Below are 5,928 nucleotides of genomic sequence, written 5' to 3' on the forward strand. Positions count from 1 at the left end.
CAAGTTTTGATATGCAAATTTATAATGATGGTAGCATGCCTCCTATTTATGATCATTATATTGGTGAAAGTGGGTTTGGAAGAGTGTCAACTTTAGGAGATTGCAATGATACATGCAACTAAAATTTATCTAGTCACAATTCATGTGTGGAAACCAATGTATGCAAAAAAAATGTTTTGCAGGTTTGAAAGATAGGGGAGGGGGAGCTAAACCAGTGCCATAGTGCCAATTTTCATAATTTTTTCACAATTGGTTAATTATATGTGTCATTAGGATGGAAATTGCCTTTCTTTACATGTTGGGGTAGGGGGGAGGGGGGTACCTCAAATAATCTGATAGCATGCAATCTTGTTTGTAAATTTTCCATCTTTTTCAAAGAACAAAATCCTTAAATTTGTTGTCTTCTGACAATTTTTACTTTCATTGTTCGTGGGAGGTTTTGCTTTCATGGGACCATGGAAAGTTTTCTATATGAAACATTACTATTAAACAATATATGCTACACCTTTTTGTGTGTCCTGCGTGATTATAATTTTTAGTCCACATTTTTTATATCTTCATGTATGTAGTAAAAATACCTTACAAAATTAATCCACATTTTTTCTGCTAATGTTCTTGAAAATCATAAGTAAATTCTACCTCGTTCCCACTCGTCAAATAATACCAGCAGATTTAATCCACATATTTTACCACAGCAACTTAAAATATAACACCATGGTAATTTTTATTAATTAAAGCATGAAATTTTTTATAAACTAGAGTATAGCTAAGACATGCCATATTTTTGATGACGTAGAAACATATACCACAAGGCAATGTGTATTATGAAGGAAATATGCCCTAGAGGCAATAATAAAGTTATTATTTATTTCCTTATATCATGATAAATGTTTATTATTCATGCTAGAATTGTATTAACCGGAAACATGATACATGTGTGAATACATAGACAAATAGAGTGTCACTAGTATGCCTCTACTTGACTAGCTCGTTGATCAAAGATGGTTATGTTTCCTAGCCATAGACAAAGAGTTGTCATTTGATTAATGGGATCACATCATTAGGAGAATGATGTGATTGACTTGACCCATTCCGTTAGCTTAGCACTTGATCGTTTAGTTTGTTGCTATTGCTTTCTTCATAACTTATACATGTTCCTATGACTATGAGATTATGCAACTCCCGTTTACCGGAGGAACACTTTGTGTGCTACCAAACGTCACAACGTAACTGGGTGATTATAAAGATGCTCTACAGGTGTCTCCAAAGGTACTTGTTGGGTTGTTGTATTTCGAGATTAGGATTTGTCACTCCGATTGTTGGAGAGGTATCTCTGGGCCCTCTCGGTAATACACATCACTTAAGCCTTGCAAGCAATGCAACTAAATGAGTTAGTTGCGGAATGATGTATTACAGAACGAGTAAAGAGACTTGCCGGTAACGAGATTGAACTAGGTATTGAGATACCGACGATCGAATCTTGGGCAAGTAACATACCGGTGACAAAGGGAACAACGTATGTTGTTATGCGGTCTGACCGATAAAGATCTTCGTAGAATATGTAGGAGCCAATATGGGCATCCAGGTCCCGCTATTGGTTATTGACCAGAGAGGTGTCTCGGTCATGTCTACATACTTCTCGAACCCGTAGGGTCCGCACGCTTAAAGTTCGTTGACGATATAGTACTATGAGTTATGTATGTTGGTGACTGAATGTTGTTCGGAGTCCGGGATGAGATCATGCACACGACGAGGAACTCCGGAATGGTCCGGAGATAAAGTTTGATATATGGGATAATAGTGTTTGGTCACCGGAAGGGTTCCGGAATTCACCGGAAGGGGTTCCGAATGTTTCCCGAAATGTTTGGGTACGAGAACACTTTATTTGGGCCAAAGGGGAAAGCCCACAAGGTTTTTGGAAAAGAGCAAAAGGAAGTTTTGCGGAGTCCAGGGGCCAGACGCCAGGTCCCTGGCGTTTGGGTCCAGACACCGGGAACCCTGGCGTCTGGCCCTGGAGTCCGAGAAGGACTCTTACCTTTCGGATGAAACCGACTTTGTGGAGGCTTTTACTCCAAGTTTCGACCCCAAGGCTCAACATATAAATAGAGGGGTAGGGCTAGCACCCAAGACACATCAAGAAACACCAAGCCGTGTGCCGGCAACCCCGTCCCCACTAGTTTATCCTCCGTCCTAGTTTTCGTAGAGCTTAGGCGAAGTCCTGCGGAGATTGTTCTTTACCAACACCGTCACCACGCCGTCGTGCTGCCGGAACTCATCTACTACTTCGCCCCTCTTGCTGGATCGAGAAGGCGAGGACGTCACCGAGCCGAACGTGTGCAGAACTCGGAGATGCCGTTCTTTCGGTACTTGGATCGGTCGGATCGTGAAGATGTACGACTGCATCAACCGCGTTGATATAACGCTTCCGCGAACGGTCTACGAGGGTACGTAGACAACACTCTCCTCTCTCGTTGCTATGCATCACCATGATCTTGCGTGTGCGTATGAAAAAAACAGAAAACACGTTTTTTTTCCGTTTCCGAAAGGCACGGCCGTGACTCTTGCTAAAGCACAACCGTGCCTCTCGCGGAAGAAAAACCGTGACTTTCGCGAAAGGAAAAAAAAAAGAAAACCTGCTTTTTCGCGCAAAAAAAAATTTCGAATTTTTTTTATCGAAAAGGTAAGAAAGACCAGGGGAAAACCAAAACGTCGAAAAAACCCGGAAAAAAACGTTTAAAAAGCCGAAAACACGTGCGGAAAAATAAAAAAACAAAATCCGAAGGAAGCGTCCAGAGTGCGACACGTGGTAAATGGCTGAAAACGCATCAAGTGATGCTGATCATTGTAAGGCTCCCGAAGGAGCGCTCGTTAACTAGTTGCTCCCTCATTTGATAGATCGACCCTACCCAGCTAACGGTTTGTTCGATACAGGAGCCCCGCATGCAGACGGAACGTTTGGGAGATATCAGGGTCCATAAATAAAGTAACAACACAAGCATTTGTCTCAAAAAAGAAGGCAGTTGTTACATTCTTCCTCCATCGACTGCCTTTGCACCCGTAAAAAAGAAAATAAAAACGCGCACGCTGCACCAGGAGGCGCGCCCCAATCTCTAGTTGTACTCGGTTCACTTCACTAATAATCATAGGATACTGGAAACACAAAATTAGTACAGTAGCAGAAAAAAAGGAGGACGTATGAAGCCTTGGCATTAAGATAAAATCCAAACTTATGCAGGCATGGTTCAACGGGAGCGTCCAGCAGGGCCACCTTGTTGGAACCGTTCTCTCACACGGATGGATGGAGGTAAAAGAAGGAGGAGCACGCAGTACACTGGAGTTTCATCCGGCTTCACAGCCCCGTTACTATTCAGAGCTCCAACTGCCTCACGGCTACAGGCACAAGCACAGCACTTAAGTAGAAGATGCACGCGCACAGCTCATCAACCACACCGGCCACTAATCTATGCACCTACGCAGGACCCGGCCTCACAACCGGCCACTAACCGCACGTACTCATCCATTCCTAAAAAAGCTCACCTAGCTAACTAACTCAGCCTTGCATGTAGGAGTAGCAAACTTGGCCAGCACACTCGCCAACGGCCTGCTCTACGTGCCAGACTGAGTACACACGCTACACACATATGCCACGTTGTTGCGTCCCGCACGTCCCGTCCGTCCCGCGCGCCACCGACGCGCCCGACGGTATCAGTGTGTCCCGCCCGTCCCGCGCGCATCCGACGCGCCCGATGAGCCCGACCACACATGCCGTGGCTTATTCCAACACACACCCCCTAAGCCACGACCTAGAGGAGTCCGTCGTTGTCGACGTTGTAGCCGCCACCACCCTGATGTCGCTGCCAAGCCTGCCACCGTGCCGCCGCGCCCTTCGCGCGCAGTCCCCACGTCCCCGCGCTCCCGCCGCGCACGTACGCGATCTGCGCAACCAGGTCCAGCGCCTCGACGCGGTCCACTCCCGCGGTCCCGACGCGCCCGACGCGTCTGGTGCGCACCCATAACACGCACCGGTCGCGCCCGGCTCGCCGCCGCGCTTATTGCCCTGCACCGTTGCGCCGTCAACCGCAGCGCAGCGCCTCCACGGTCGTCGCGCCGAGCCGCCGCGGCCTCTGCGACACCACGCAGGTCCTCCGCGACCTCCTCGTCTCCGCGAACGCCGCTGCTCGTCGTGCGCACGGCATCACGCCACACCGCCGTGGACTCGCCGCGCGTTGCCGATGCCACGCGCTCGCCGCGCGCCCGGCATCACGCCACACCGCCGTGGACTCGCCGCGCGATGCCGACGCCACGCGCTCGCCGTGCACCGTTGCCAAGACCTTTATATCCGCCGCGCACCGCGGGCAGCGCGGAGGCCGCCGCGCGCCACGGCCGTTGTAGCTTATTCCAACACACCTTACTCAATTCTCAGATCAGGCAGTTGGAGCAGCGGCGGTGGCCCCTTCCTCAGCGGACATGTTTTTGATCTTGCCCTTGCCCTTGGGCCTGCCAGCGGCGACAGCGCCGGCGAAGCCGGGGCCGAGTAGCTTGGGACACAAGAGCGGCGCGCTGATCCCCATGATGGAGACCGTAAAGGGGCGCGCAACGACGACCTTGAAGAGCTTGGCGACACTTTCGGCGCCTGGGGAGCGTAGGTACATCTGGCCGTCCTTGTCCATGGAATAGTCGATGGTGCCTTGTCCTTATCCATGTTGGAGAGCATGATCTCCAGCTTGGCAACATTGGACTTCATCTCGCCCAGCTGGATGGGGTCAAAATACTTGATGAGCACATGATGCAGGAGGATTGTCCGCTGCTTTGCGGCCGGCACCGCCACGAGTGGCTTTATGGCCTTCTCGGGGACGACCAGCACGGACGCCGCCTTGAGCCGGCTCACGTCATCACTACTAGGGAAAAGCCTAGCAGTAGCGCGGGTTTTGGATGTATCAGTAGCGCGGGGCGCCAGCGCTACTAATACGGCGCCACAGCTAACTTGTAGCAGTAGCGCGTGTTGACACGTGCTACTGCTATACATGGTTAGCTGTAGCGTGCGTTGCAGTACAACGCTATTGCTAATTATCTGTAGCGGGTCTTATACCCCGCGCTACTACTATTACATTCCAAAGAAAAAGATATCTCGATCCCGTGCGTGTTGTTAATGGCAACAGTTGTTCGATCCAGCAATGGTTGGGGTCGCCGGAGGCATGAACGAGCAGCGGCAGACCAGATCTGGCAGTGGCTGTTGCAGGAGGGCCTGTTTCCATGGAAGAGCAAGGCAGCAGCGTGGGGCTCCTCTTCCCGACCATGCCAGATATGGTCGTCCATGGCGACTACCTGCACGGGCATGGACATGGGATTGTGAGTCAAACCAAAGGGAGAGAGAGAGAGAGAGAGAGAAAGAAAACCGAGGGAGAGAGGAAGGAGATGGAGGGAGTAGCGGGGCTGGTCACCGGTGGTTAGGTCTCCAGCGTGGTGGCGCGAGGCGGCGGCCTCCTAGACGCCGGTGGAAGACCGGCGTGCTCCTAGACACCAGTGGCGCGAGGCGGCGCCCTCTTTCGGTGCCATGGAGGAGGAGGGGCGCATGGGCAAGAGGTCAATATGAGAACGTATGGAGAGAGAGAGAGAGGAGAGAGTGGCGGAAGAGAGGAGGGATTTGGGGGAGGGGAGGACGGATGGGGAAAAGATGGTGGGTGTGGATTAGCAGTAGCGCGGTACATAAAACGCGCTGCTGCTAAGAAAGTAGCAGCAGCGCGCTTTCAGTACAAGCGCTACAGCTAACCGGGGCCAAAAGTGTGCCTGATTTGAAAATTAGCAGCAGCGACCTCAGAAAAACCGCGCTACTGCTACAGCTATAGCAGTAGCGCGGCTGGCGGCACCGCGCTGCTGCTAAATGGAGTTGGGTGGGCACTATCGGTCGATATTTGTAGCAGCGCGGGT

At 50.6% G+C, this 5,928-nt stretch overlaps 1 pseudogene; it reads right to left on the reverse strand.

Moving 5' to 3' along the window:
- Positions 1 to 4,410: 4,410 nt before the first annotated feature.
- Positions 4,411 to 5,026, reverse strand: LOC125546440 (uncharacterized; annotated as a pseudogene).
- Between the last annotated feature and the right edge of the window lie 902 nt (positions 5,027 to 5,928).

Source organism: Triticum urartu, chromosome 3A, assembly GCF_056163025.1.
Source record: "Triticum urartu cultivar PI428250 chromosome 3A, HENAU_Tu73, whole genome shotgun sequence".
Classification (NCBI taxonomy): Eukaryota; Viridiplantae; Streptophyta; class Magnoliopsida; order Poales; family Poaceae; genus Triticum; species Triticum urartu.